The sequence below is a fragment of the Bidens hawaiensis genome, unplaced genomic scaffold (assembly GCF_021521415.1).
Source record: "Bidens hawaiensis isolate Kalapana, Puna unplaced genomic scaffold, B.hawaiensis_p1.1 tig00056984_1, whole genome shotgun sequence".
NCBI lineage: Eukaryota > Viridiplantae > Streptophyta > Magnoliopsida > Asterales > Asteraceae > Bidens > Bidens hawaiensis.
In genome coordinates, this window is record NW_027500280.1 from 33,093 (window position 1) to 48,221 (window position 15,129).

Genomic DNA, 15,129 nt, shown 5'->3' on the forward strand with positions numbered 1-15,129 from the left:
GAATGACTCATTCGCTATACCCCATTCGTCAACATTCCTTGACGAATGGATACGTGTCAATAACGATTAAGGTCCATTCGTTAAGCATCCTTAAACAATAGACACGTATAACAACTTTACTATCATTTGTCAAATAGGCTTAACGAATGAGTACATAAAGAATAACGAATGGGCTTCTAATTACCAAAATACCCTTACATTATAATAATAATAACAATAAATACAAACAATTACAAAGACTTGAGACGACCAAAACCGTGCACTAACAAACTTGTAGAAACAGGTTTATAATTGAGCTTCGATATATCGATTAATCAATTCATAGTGTTAGCCAAGTGGGATCTACTTATTTGATATGCATATGTGTGTTCTAGATTAGTGAATGAAGTGTGCGAGAGAGCAATTCGGCAGAGTAACAACTTGAAAATGTGTTAAACACACTTAAATTATGAAGGCTAGAACAGCCTATATATAGAAGACGAATGCCATTTGTTACACATTCCGTACCCGAATGGCCTTCATTCGTCTTCATTACAATAAGTAACAAAATGGTATAGCGAATAACTCATTCGCTATACCTCATTCGTCAAAATTCCATGACGAATGGATACGTATCAACAACGATTAAGGTCCATTCATTAAACATCCTTAACGAATGGACACGTAAAACAACTTAACTATCATTCGTCAAACAAGCTTAATGAATGAGCACATATAGAATAACGAATGGGCTTGTAATTACCAAAATACCCTTACATTATTATAATAAAAATAATAAATACAAACGATTACAAAGACTCGAAACGACCAAAACCGTGCACTAACACTTTAAAACTCGACTAAACTGCTAACCGGCAAGTGAACCGATCGACTCTAGTAAAGCTAAGTAAGTCCGGATATCGAACCCACGAGACTCTTTAATTACGTAAATTAACTAATTAGACTCAACAAACTGACATGACTATTTATTTTATAATTATAAAAGGGGGTTTAAAATTAATTAATATTAAACTAATAAAACAACCAATTAAGAAAAGACACGCACTAAAACACAAAACAACTTAATTTGACTAACTCAGATGATGATGAAAAACTACCTAGGCTGGAATCCTTGAAGTTTCAGTTATCAAATAATTGGAAAATACTTATTATGGACTAGGATCATAAAAATAGACACTTAAAAGAAAACCCGAACAAGACCCTTGACCCTTCTCAAGAAGACACCTATATGTTTCTAATAAGTTTTTAAGACACACTGGTTTATATATTAAACTCCCTTACAATTATTTAATTAATTATGAACGAGTACCTTTATAGTGAAATCCTACCTTACAACGCGAAAATCAAAGTTAGTTTAATAAACACAAGTGACTCGGTAGACAATGTTAACCAATCAAACCTAGACGGAATTCTTACGAAAAACTAAATCTAGCAATCTTAATCAACAAAAATCTAACAATAACCTATTTACAGCTTTTTAGGTTAACATCACGCTTTTATTTGTTTGACTAATAATATTAATCCTATGATCTTATTGCAAATCAATCATAAACTAGTCAAGAACACATATTAAATGACCTAACAAAATCATATTATATGACAGACAACCACCAATGATAATGTGGAATAATAAAATTCATCAAACAAAATCAAGCACACATATGCATCAATTAAATAAAATTTAACTATTTACTGATTTATAAAACCATAACGAAAAGCAAATCCTAATCAAAATAAAACATTGACAAGGCAGTCTATAATTTGTAGCCTAACATCTTAAAATCAAACAAAATAATAATAAAAGAAATCATGGTGAAAAACAGTGTAAACGAAATATTAAAGGGATAAAACCCGTAGTCTTCGATATTGATCAAGTAGCGCTTCACCGGATGATTCATTGCCTTCAAAACCACCAACATACGCAATCCTAAGCTCCAAGAAATTCCAAATTCGTCTGGTAGTCGAAAGGTATTTTTCAGATTTAAGGTTAAAGGTGTTTATATGGTGAACTGGGCCCAAAACCTGACCAAATTACGGAAGTTTCTGGAAAAGTGGGTTATACGCGTCGTGTGAACAGAGTTTGACCACGTGGCCGCGCAGCGCGGCGCATTTTTAGGGAGGAGGGCCGGCCTTGGCCGGTCCGACCGGTTCTGCTTCTGGTTCCTTTCCTGATACGTTCCGGCTTATTTTGACTCGTTTTCCGCCCTTTTAACTACGTTCAACTTCCGGAACCTACAAAACACAAATATGTTAGTAGTATACAAATATGAACTAAAACAAACAAAAACTAATAAAATATTATATAAATGATACAAGGGAGATATATATAGTTATCAGTATATCAAACGCATACAACTAGGGGTGTTCTTCGGGTTAGTTTTTCGGGTCAGGTTCTTCGGGTTTCAAAGTTTTAAATTCAGACCTGAAACCCAACCTAAATTTCTCACAGTTTCTTCGGGTTCGGGTAATTCGGGTTTAGGTTTTTTCGGGTTAGGTTAGTCGGGTTTCGAGTATTATAGCAAAAAAAAACCAAAACTGTTAAATTTAAATGTAACATATGATTCTTTACTCGTAATTTAAATAAACCAATAACAAAACAAAAATAAAGTGACAAAACATCATAAAAAGATTAAAATTTAACAAAGTTCAACTATAATAAACAACACCGATATAATCGTCTTAAGTATGTCGTGATTAGGTTGTTGGATTATAGTTGCTTTTAGTCAAAAATTGAAACATTAATAAACAATAAGCAATCGATTCATAATAGGTGGAATAAGAACAATCGATTTGTACTAGATTCTGATAACGTCAACTGTAAGGCCCCGAACCCGGTAGCCCTACTTTAGCGTCGGATTTACTCATAAACACAGTCCTTCAAATCAGAGTTTATTAAAACTTTTCGCGGAATATAAAACATCAATCATTTGTTACAAAACATTAAATCTTTTCTTTGATACCATAACACAAAACTTTATATTTAAAACATCTTTACTTCTTTCTTCAGATGCCAGCCTTTCAATCCATGCCGTGTGTCATCCTCATGCTAACTCTATAATCAGCTCACCTGCGTGCATACTAAAAGTCAGCTACGCTGAGTGAGTTCTAGTTAATCAAGCAACTTATCATACAACCACTTCATACAATATATATACGTATCCGAAGACACATAGTCCACTGTCTAACATGCCACTGTTTAACCACTTAATTACCCCTATAGCTTAGCCTCTTAATTACCCCTACAGCTTAGCCACTTATGCCACTTTATACCACTTGATGCCACCTCAATAACGAAGTCACGTATAGGCTTACCCTACCACGTACTATCGTCATGCCACTAACACTCTTACTAGACTCTGCCACTTCTATCACACTCTACCTCTACTTGTCTACAGCACTCTTTATACCAATACAATATTCACATAATAAGCAAGTCGCATCATAGAATACATACACACTAACAACCACTTGACAATCACTCTCCTTGACGATACGTGCAATATCCGAAGATCGTTCACGTACCGACAAGCATTACATAATAGCTACTTGTATAACATTTATACACTTACCACTTAAGGTAAGTGTATTCACACTTTCGCATCTAACCTGCTTAACTTACCACCTAGCCTCTTATTTACACCTACCACCTTGCCGCTTTGCCACTTTAATAACGTATAACGTTATGCCACTTTGCCACTTAATAACGTAAAACGTTATGCCACTTTGCCACTTTAATAACGTAAAACGTTATGCCACTTTGCCACTTTAATAACGTAAAACGTTATGCCACTTTGCCACTTTAATAACGTAAAACGTTATGCCACTTTGCCACTTTAATAACGTAAAACGTTATGCCACTTTGCCACTTTAATAACGAAGGCACGTATAGGCTTACCCTACCACGTACTATCGTTATGCCACTAACACTCTTACTAGACTCTTGCCACTTCTAACACGCTCTACCTCTACTTGTCTACAACACGCTTCATATCATTTACATAATAAGCAAGTCACATCAACAATCATACACACATAATAACGATGGCACGTACAGGCTTTCCCTATCACGCGCTCACGTTATGCCACTAACACCCTTACTAGACTCTTGCCACTTCTAACACGCTCTACCTCTACTTGTCTACATCACACTTCATATCAGTTCGGTATTTACGTAATAAACAAGTTACATCATATCATTCATACACACTATCAACCACTTGGAATTTACTATCCTTGGCGATACGTGCAATATCCGAAGATCGTTCACGTACCGACAAGCATTATAAAATATATACCTCGTATAACATCTATAGCATACACTTACCACTTAAGGTAAGTGTATTCACACTTCACATCGAGTATGCACACAGCCCCGAAAACATAACAAGGAAATGGGGCTAGAAACTCACCTGGACTCTGCTTCTTCCTCTGGTAGCTGTAAATCCCTTCTTTAACTGAGCTCGGCTAACTGTACAAGTTACACGTATCAATACTCGCCCGACCTAATCTGGTGGCCTAGTATTAGCTTACTTTAACTTATCGCTTTTAATTTATTTTCTAAACGAACTTCACTACAGGCGAAGTTAAACCTTAGGCGAACTTGGCTTCAGGCGAAGTTAAACCTTAGGCGAACTTGGCTTCAGGCGAAGTTAAACCTTAGGCGAACTTGGCTTCAGGTGAAGTTAAACCTTAGGCGAACTTGGCTTCAGGCGAAGTTATCCTTAGGCGAACTTGGCCGTAGGCGAAGTTATCCTTAGGCGAACTTGGCCGTAGGCGAAGTTATCCTTAGGCGAAGTTACGCTTGAAGGCGAAGTTACGCTTGAAGGCGAAGTTCATCAGGCGAACTTAATCTTGCAGGCGAAGTTATCGCGCTGCAGATCTGTTTGCCCATAAATCCTTCGTTTCTTAGCCAAATAACTCGATTTTGGTACCCACGGAATCGTATGATCGGCGCCTACAAATCCCAACCATCAAATCGGCCTAAAATCGACGTTTTAGGGGTCCGATTTGGGCAGTTTGGGTTTCGGGTCCGGTTAACCCATCCAATCCTAACCATTTTCAGTAATATTAGCTTTGTTGGATTTGTTCTTACCTTACCAACTCAGATCTATCAACAAAATCTCGAGTCTCGGCTTCGAATCTTGATCGGTTAGAATGTGTGTGTTTTGAGTGTGTGAAGAAATAGATGTAAATGAAGATATTTTTGGGATTTTGGGGGTATTTATATCCCTGAAATCCCATTCTTATTTAACCCATCTCAATTAATCTACGTCCAAGACCCGCTCCCTACCCGATACTAATTAATTACGCGAAATCACTAAACATAACTTCCTTTATTCATCATTAAAATTTTTAGGATGTTACAAGTCTTCCCCCCTTAAAAAGGTTTCGTCCCCGAAACCTAACTATTCCCTATAAAAGGAAAACTTCTTATATTTACACACTTATTGAATCGCCTTCGCTTTCTGAGTTATCCTTCTTACTCCCGACTTTGCAGCCATCGAATGGTGGTCATGTGTTTTAGCTATTTAAGGTAGCTTGTCCATGAGACCCTCGATGTACCAAGACTCCTCTCATCCTTCTAAGGGTTTCGATTAGTACTTTTAACACTATTGTCTAAAACAACATTTCATCATAACGTAATAATCATTCATAACCAAACTCAATATATTACACGTCACTGATAAACATAAGTTTTAAACCTTAACACAAAACAAGTTCTTAAGCAAATGTAATTTAATAAAACCATTGCATGAGCAATTATTCCTTCATCAAGCGTTCCTCTCTGCAGTTTCGCCAAGTCTTCATCCTTTCGCACCTTCCGCCCCTGATTCCTTGCAATCCCTAGCCATGTGGTCAGCTTTTCCGCATTTGAAGCACTTTGGACGATCAGGGCATTCTCGAGAATAATGCCCACTCTTTCCACACCGATAGCACCTGTCTGTCCCAGTCTTACATTCTCCCTGGTGCACTCGCCCACATGTCTTACACGCATCATTATTCCCAACCTTGGCCTTCCTCTCATCAGTTGTTGTCACCATCTCGCCAGACCGCTTAGCAGAGGTAGCCCACTTCTTCTCCTTCTTTTCTCCTTCATGTCCTCCCTTTGGCTTCTTGCAATCCCTTGCTAGGTGCCCACGTCCTCCACAGTTGTGACACCTATGGTAATCATCACATTCCCAAGAGGAATGTCCTGCTCTTCCACACCTGTAGCAAACACCTAATCCCTTTCTGCACTCTCCGGGGTGTCTCTTCCCACATTTTTCACAAGCAGTGAACCCCTCTTGCCTTGCCTTCTTTTTGCGTGGATCCACCTCATTTGCTTCCTCTGGTTCTGGGGTTGGATTCTTTTTCTTCGGTTCCATCTTCTCCCCTTCAACGGTTCGTTCACGGCTTCTAGCAGATCCTTCGGGATTCAGGTTCTTCACAGCAGCAACTACAGCTTGAACAATGGCTGCTTGAACTGCAGGGCTAAGTTGAACTTCTTCGTTGTTGTTCTGGTCTCCTCCAACGGCGCTCCCTTCATCTTCGGTGTGGGAAACTTCTTCTACCGAGGGTTGCCGGACAAGACGAGGCCTGCCACGACGTCCAGTGCGACCCCCAGTTCCCACAACTTCTCCAGCTCCAGCCATCAGTACTCTTAAAGGGACAACACAAACATCATCACTCAAGGAACTATTTAGTACAAGGATAGCAAGGCTAACAGGTAATAACAGTGGCCAGCTGTGACTAGCTGATCACATTGCTTTCCGTGTCCTATACACTTCCCTTTATGAGTCTCTTTGTGCTGGTTCTACTTAAGCAGTTAGTCAAATCAACAATCAATTACTTCTATCCTTATCGTTCACATATCTTTCCTTTCTCTTTAACTTATATCATTTAATCATACACCTTACCTTTACTGATTTTTGCTTGAACGACACATGGCATTCTTGAACTGGAATCTTCTTTCTTTTCTTACTTAAATCCCATTCTCTGTCCGAGTCTAAGCATGTAGGATGCTTAAATCTCTCGAACTTATGCTCTGATACCAACTTGTAAGGCCCCGAACCCGGTAGCCCTACTTTAGCGTCGGATTTACTCATAAACACAGTCCTTCAAATCAGAGTTTATTAAAACTTTTCGCGGAATATAAAACATCAATCATTTGTTACAAAACATTAAATCTTTTCTTTGATACCATAACACAAAACTTTATATTTAAAACATCTTTACTTCTTTCTTCAGATGCCAGCCGTTCAATCCATGCCGTGTGTCATCCTCATGCTAACTCTATAATCAGCTCACATGCGTGCATACTAAAAGTCAGCTACGCTGAGTGAGTTCTAGTTAATCAAGCAACTTATCATACAACCACTTCATACAATATATATACGTATCCGAAAACACATAGTCCACTGTCTAACATGCCACTATTTAACCACTTAATTACCCCTATAGCTTAGCCTCTTAATTACCCCTACAGCTTAGCCACTTATGCCACTTTATGCCACTTGATGCCACCTCAATAACGAAGTCACGTATAGGCTTACCCTACCACGTACTATCGTCATGCCACTAACACTCTTACTAGACTCTGCCACTTCTATCACACTCCACCTCTACTTGTCTACAGCACTCTTTATACCAATACAATATTCACATAATAAGCAAGTCGCATCATAGAATACATACACACTAACAACCACTTGACAATCACTCTCCTTGACGATACGTGCAATATCCGAAGATCGTTCACGTACCGACAAGCATTACATAATAGCTACTTGTATAACATTTATACACTTACCACTTAAGGTAAGTGTATTCACACTTTCGCATCTAACCTGCTTAACTTACCACCTAGCCTCTTATTTACACCTACCACCTTGCCGCTTTGCCACTTTAATAACGTATAACGTTATGCCACTTTGCCACTTAATAACGTAAAACGTTATGCCACTTTGCCACTTTAATAACGTAAAACGTTATGCCACTTTGCCACTTTAATAACGTAAAACGTTATGCCACTTTGCCACTTTAATAACGTAAAACGTTATGCCACTTTGCCACTTTAATAACGAAGGCACGTATAGGCTTACCCTACCACGTACTATCGTTATGCCACTAACACTCTTACTAGACTCTTGCCACTTCTAACACGCTCTACCTCTACTTGTCTACAACACGCTTCATATCATTTACATAATAAGCAAGTCACATCAACAATCATACACACATAATAACGATGGCACGTACAGGCTTTCCCTATCACGCGCTCACGTTATGCCACTAACACCCTTACTAGACTCTTGCCACTTCTAACACGCTCTACCTCTACTTGTCTACATCACACTTCATATCAGTTCGGTATTTACGTAATAAACAAGTTACATCATATCATTCATACACACTATCAACCACTTGGAATTTACTATCCTTGGCGATACGTGCAATATCCGAAGATCGTTCACGTACCGACAAGCATTATAAAATATATACCTCGTATAACATCTATAGCATACACTTACCACTTAAGGTAAGTGTATTCACACTTCACATCGAGTATGCACACAGCCCCGAAAACATAACAAGGAAATGGGGCTAGAAACTCACCTGGACTCTGCTTCTTCCTCTGGTAGCTGTAAATCCCTTCTTTAACTGAGCTCGGCTAACTGTACAAGTTACACGTATCAATACTCGCCCGACCTAATCTGGTGGCCTAGTATTAGCTTACTTTAACTTATCGCTTTTAATTTATTTTCTAAACGAACTTCACTACAGGCGAAGTTAAACCTTAGGCGAACTTGGCTTCAGGCGAAGTTAAACCTTAGGCGAACTTGGCTTCAGGCGAAGTTAAACCTTAGGCGAACTTGGCTTCAGGTGAAGTTAAACCTTAGGCGAACTTGGCTTCAGGCGAAGTTATCCTTAGGCGAACTTGGCCGTAGGCGAAGTTATCCTTAGGCGAACTTGGCCGTAGGCGAAGTTATCCTTAGGCGAAGTTACGCTTGAAGGCGAAGTTACGCTTGAAGGCGAAGTTCATCAGGCGAACTTAATCTTGCAGGCGAAGTTATCGCGCTGCAGATCTGTTTGCCCATAAATCCTTCGTTTCTTAGCCAAATAACTCGATTTTGGTACCCACGGAATCGTATGATCGGCGCCTACAAATCCCAACCATCAAATCGGCCTAAAATCGACGTTTTAGGGGTCCGATTTGGGCAGTTTGGGTTTCGGGTCCGGTTAACCCATCCAATCCTAACCATTTTCAGTAATATTAGCTTTGTTGGATTTGTTCTTACCTTACCAACTCAGATCTATCAACAAAATCTCGAGTCTCGGCTTCGAATCTTGATCGGTTAGAATGTGTGTGTTTTGAGTGTGTGAAGAAATAGATGTAAATGAAGATATTTTTGGGATTTTGGGGGTATTTATATCCCTGAAATCCCATTCTTATTTAACCCATCTCAATTAATCTACGTCCAAGACCCGCTCCCTACCCGATACTAATTAATTACGCGAAATCACTAAACATAACTTCCTTTATTCATCATTAAAATTTTTAGGATGTTACAAGTCTTCCCCCCTTAAAAAGGTTTCGTCCCCGAAACCTAACTATTCCCTATAAAAGGAAAACTTCTTATATTTACACACTTATTGAATCGCCTTCGCTTTCTGAGTTATCCTTCTTACTCCCGACTTTGCAGCCATCGAATGGTGGTCATGTGTTTTAGCTATTTAAGGTAGCTTGTCCATGAGACCCTCGATGTACCAAGACTCCTCTCATCCTTCTAAGGGTTTCGATTAGTACTTTTAACACTATTGTCTAAAACAACATTTCATCATAACGTAATAATCATTCATAACCAAACTCAATATATTACACGTCACTGATAAACATAAGTTTTAAACCTTAACACAAAACAAGTTCTTAAGCAAATGTAATTTAATAAAACCATTGCATGAGCAATTATTCCTTCATCAAGCGTTCCTCTCTGCAGTTTCGCCAAGTCTTCATCCTTTCGCACCTTCCGCCCCTGATTCCTTGCAATCCCTAGCCATGTGGTCAGCTTTTCCGCATTTGAAGCACTTTGGACGATCAGGGCATTCTCGAGAATAATGCCCACTCTTTCCACACCGATAGCACCTGTCTGTCCCAGTCTTACATTCTCCCTGGTGCACTCGCCCACATGTCTTACACGCATCATTATTCCCAACCTTGGCCTTCCTCTCATCAGTTGTTGTCACCATCTCGCCAGACCGCTTAGCAGAGGTAGCCCACTTCTTCTCCTTCTTTTCTCCTTCATGTCCTCCCTTTGGCTTCTTGCAATCCCTTGCTAGGTGCCCACGTCCTCCACAGTTGTGACACCTATGGTAATCATCACATTCCCAAGAGGAATGTCCTGCTCTTCCACACCTGTAGCAAACACCTAATCCCTTTCTGCACTCTCCGGGGTGTCTCTTCCCACATTTTTCACAAGCAGTGAACCCCTCTTGCCTTGCCTTCTTTTTGTGTGGATCCACCTCATTTGCTTCCTCTGGTTCTGGGGTTGGATTCTTTTTCTTCGGTTCCATCTTCTCCCCTTCAACGGTTCGTTCACGGCTTCCAGCAGATCCTTCGGGATTCAGGTTCTTCACAGCAGCAACTACAGCTTGAACAATGGCTGCTTGAACTGCAGGGCTAAGTGGAACTTCTTCGTTGTTGTTCTGGTCTCCTCCAACGGCGCTCCCTTCATCTTCGGTGTGGGAAACTTCTTCTACCGAGGATTGCCGGACAAGACGAGGCCTGCCACGACGTCCAGTGCGACCCCCAGTTCCCACAACTTCTCCAGCTCCAGCCATCAGTACTCTTAAAGGGACAACACAAACATCATCACTCAAGGAACTATTTAGTACAAGGATAGCAAGGCTAACAGGTAATAACAGTGGCCAGCTGTGACTAGCTGATCACATTGCTTTCCGTGTCCTATACACTTCCCTTTATGAGTCTCTTTGTGCTGGTTCTACTTAAGCAGTTAGTCAAATCAACAATCAATTACTTCTATCCTTATCGTTCACATATCTTTCCTTTCTCATTAACTTATATCATTTAATCATACACCTTACCTTTACTGATTTTTGCTTGAGCGACACATGGCATTCTTGAACTGGAATCTTCTTTCTTTTCTTACTTAAATCCCATTCTCTGTCCGAGTCTAAGCATGTAGGATGCTTAAATCTCTCGAACTTATGCTCTGATACCAACTTGTAAGGCCCCGAACCCGGTAGCCCTACTTTAGCGTCGGATTTACTCATAAACACAGTCCTTCAAATCAGAGTTTATTAAAACTTTTCGCGGAATATAAAACATCAATCATTTGTTACAAAACATTAAATCTTTTCTTTGATACCATAACACAAAACTTTATATTTAAAACATCTTTACTTCTTTCTTCAGATGCCAGCCGTTCAATCCATGCCGTGTGTCATCCTCATGCTAACTCTATAATCAGCTCACCTGCGTGCATACTAAAAGTAAGCTACGCTGAGTGAGTTCTAGTTAATCAAGCAACTTATCATACAACCACTTCATACAATATATATACGTATCCGAAAACACATAGTCCACTGTCTAACATGCCACTATTTAACCACTTAATTACCCCTATAGCTTAGCCTCTTAATTACCCCTACAGCTTAGCCACTTATGCCACTTTATGCCACTTTATGCCACCTCAATAACGAAGTCACGTATAGGCTTACCCTACCACGTACTATCGTCATGCCACTAACACTCTTACTAGACTCTGCCACTTCTATCACACTCTACCTCTACTTGTCTACAGCACTCTTTATACCAATACAATATTCACATAATAAGCAAGTCGCATCATAGAATACATACACACTAACAACCACTTGACAATCACTCTCCTTGACGATACGTGCAATATCCGAAGATCGTTCACGTACCGACAAGCATTACATAATAGCTACTTGTATAACATTTATACACTTACCACTTAAGGTAAGTGTATTCACACTTTCGCATCTAACCTGCTTAACTTACCACCTAGCCTCTTATTTACACCTACCACCTTGCCGCTTTGCCACTTTAATAACGTATAACGTTATGCCACTTTGCCACTTAATAACGTAAAACGTTATGCCACTTTGCCACTTTAATAACGTAAAACGTTATGCCACTTTGCCACTTTAATAACGTAAAACGTTATGCCACTTTGCCACTTTAATAACGTAAAACGTTATGCCACTTTGCCACTTTAATAACGTAAAACGTTATGCCACTTTGCCACTTTAATAACGAAGGCACGTATAGGCTTACCCTACCACGTACTATTGTTATGCCACTAACACTCTTACTAGACTCTTGCCACTTCTAACACGCTCTACCTCTACTTGTCTACAACACGCTTCATATCATCTACATAATAAGCAAGTCACATCAACAATCATACACACATAATAACGATGGCACGTACAAGCTTTCCCTATCACGCGCTCACGTTATGCCACTAACACCCTTACTAGACTCTTGCCACTTCTAACATGCTCTACCTCTACTTGTCTACATCACACTTCATATCAGTTCGGTATTTACGTAATAAACAAGTTACATCATATCATTCATACACACTATCAACCACTTGGAATTTACTATCCTTGGCGATACGTGCAATATCCGAAGATCGTTCACGTACCGACAAGCATTATAAAATATATACCTCGTATAACATCTATAGCATACACTTACCACTTAAGGTAAGTGTATTCACACTTCACATCGAGTATGCACACAGCCCCGAAAACATAACAAGGAAATGGGGCTAGAAACTCACCTGGACTCTGCTTCTTCCTCTGGTAGCTGTAAATCCCTTCTTTAACTGAGCTCGGCTAACTGTACAAGTTACACGTATCAATACTCGCCCGACCTAATCTGGTGGCCTAGTATTAGCTTACTTTAACTTATCGCTTTTAATTTATTTTCTAAACGAACTTCACTACAGGCGAAGTTAAACCTTAGGCGAACTTGGCTTCAGGCGAAGTTAAACCTTAGGCGAACTTGGCTTCAGGCGAAGTTAAACCTTAGGCGAACTTGGCTTCAGGCGAAGTTATCCTTAGGCGAACTTGGCCGTAGGCGAAGTTATCCTTAGGCGAACTTGGCCGTAGGCGAAGTTATCCTTAGGCGAAGTTACGCTTGAAGGCGAAGTTACGCTTGAAGGCGAAGTTCATCAGGCGAACTTAATCTTGCAGGCGAAGTTATCGCGCTGCAGATCTGTTTGCCCATAAATCCTTCGTTTCTTAGCCAAATAACTCGATTTTGGTACCCACGGAATCGTATGATCGGCGCCTACAAATCACAACCATCAAATCGGCCAAAAATCGACGTTTTAGGGGTCCGATTTGGGCAGTTTGGGTTTCGGGTCCGGTTAACCCATCCAATCCTAACCATTTTCAGTAATATTAGCTTTGTTGGATTTGTTCTTACCTTACCAACTCAGATCTATCAACAAAATCTCGGGTCTCGGCTTCGAATCTTGATCGGTTAGAATGTGTGTGTTTTGAGTGTGTGAAGAAATAGATGTAAATGAAGATATTTTTGGGATTTTGGGGGTATTTATATCCCTGAAATCCCATTCTTATTTAACCCATCTCAATTAATCCACGTCCAAGACCCGCTCCCTACCCGATACTAATTAATTACGCGAAATCACTAAACATAACTTCCTTTATTCATCAATAAAATTTTTAGGATGTTACATCAACGGCTAAGGCTTAGCCTATAATACCTAATAATATATATGGTTTTATAACTAAAAGTTTATTCGGGTTGACCCGAAACCTAGAATTCTGACCCAAGAACCAACCCGAATTACTTCGATTCGGATTCGGGTTAGCATTTTCTCGGGTTCGGGTTTCTTGGGTCGGGTTAGTTCGGTACTGGTTTTTTCGGGTAAAAGTGATAGCCCTACATACAACAATATAGTTGAGGAGCTGAACACAAAGCTTTAAATGAATTTCTTGAAAAAACATTTAAAGAACCGATTAAAAACGTTGAAAAGCGTTTTTCCCAATGGTACGATTTGTTTCGTGGAACGTCATTGAGTGGGTTCTCATGGAATTCAACAACTCAGTTAATTGAAACAGAGGATGAAGTTTGGAAAAGATTAATAGAGGTATGCTTTAATTTAGGGGTGTTATTTTTGTTCATTATTCGGGTTGTTCGGTCGGGTTATATAGCTTGGGGCATAAAATAAATTAACTCAAAGACTGATCCATGTTTAAGGGGGTTGATTGGTTTTCAGTTAAATGGATCGGGTTATAGCAGGTCGGTTTCTGATCAACAAATTAAAAAAAATCTAAAAAATTGACATAGTAGATCAATAGATATTAAAAAAAATAAACACTTGTTTTGATTATGTGAAGATATATTATCCAGTGTTTAAAGGGAGAATGACTATCCTGATTTTCTATGTCAATGGATTTAAAAATAAACATGCGTGTTGTAGTTTGTGTTGGTTATTTTTGGGTTAGGATAGATCGGGTCTCAAGTCACCTCAGTCCGGATTTGGTTAAAAAAGCCAGCTCTACTTTAATTATTTGCTTTCATATTTAGATTATCGCTTATAAAACTAGTTATCTTGATTTTGTTAAACAGCCGAAGCCTGATGCTGTAGTGTTGAAGATAAGGAAAGTACCAAACTTTAATGAAATGCTAGTTGTCCTCCTCAGATTTGGTTGGGTTTACTAAGAGATATGATGGGTTCCGGTAACTAAGCGAGTTTAAGATGCAGTTTATCTAGTTGAAGTTTTTCTTTTTTAATAACTTTGTGCATTTATGACTTTTATTTCTTTGTCGGATATTTTACTACTTGTGTTGGATCTTGGGATTATTTCTGATTTTATTGCAATTCTTTTTAGCACTCAATCAACTTCGGGTCCGTTTTGATGCTAAATTACAGTTGCAATTTTATATATCTGCCATATGTTGTGATTGTTGCTACCCTGAGCTATGTTTACATAAATAATTTGGTCTAATTGCAGATGGGTTAAAATATTGCAACAGGGTGGTTTAGTAAACTACCAAAACCTGATAGGTCCAAATTCCCACCTCTGCCATATTAAATTAAACAATTGATGTTTCCATTTTGG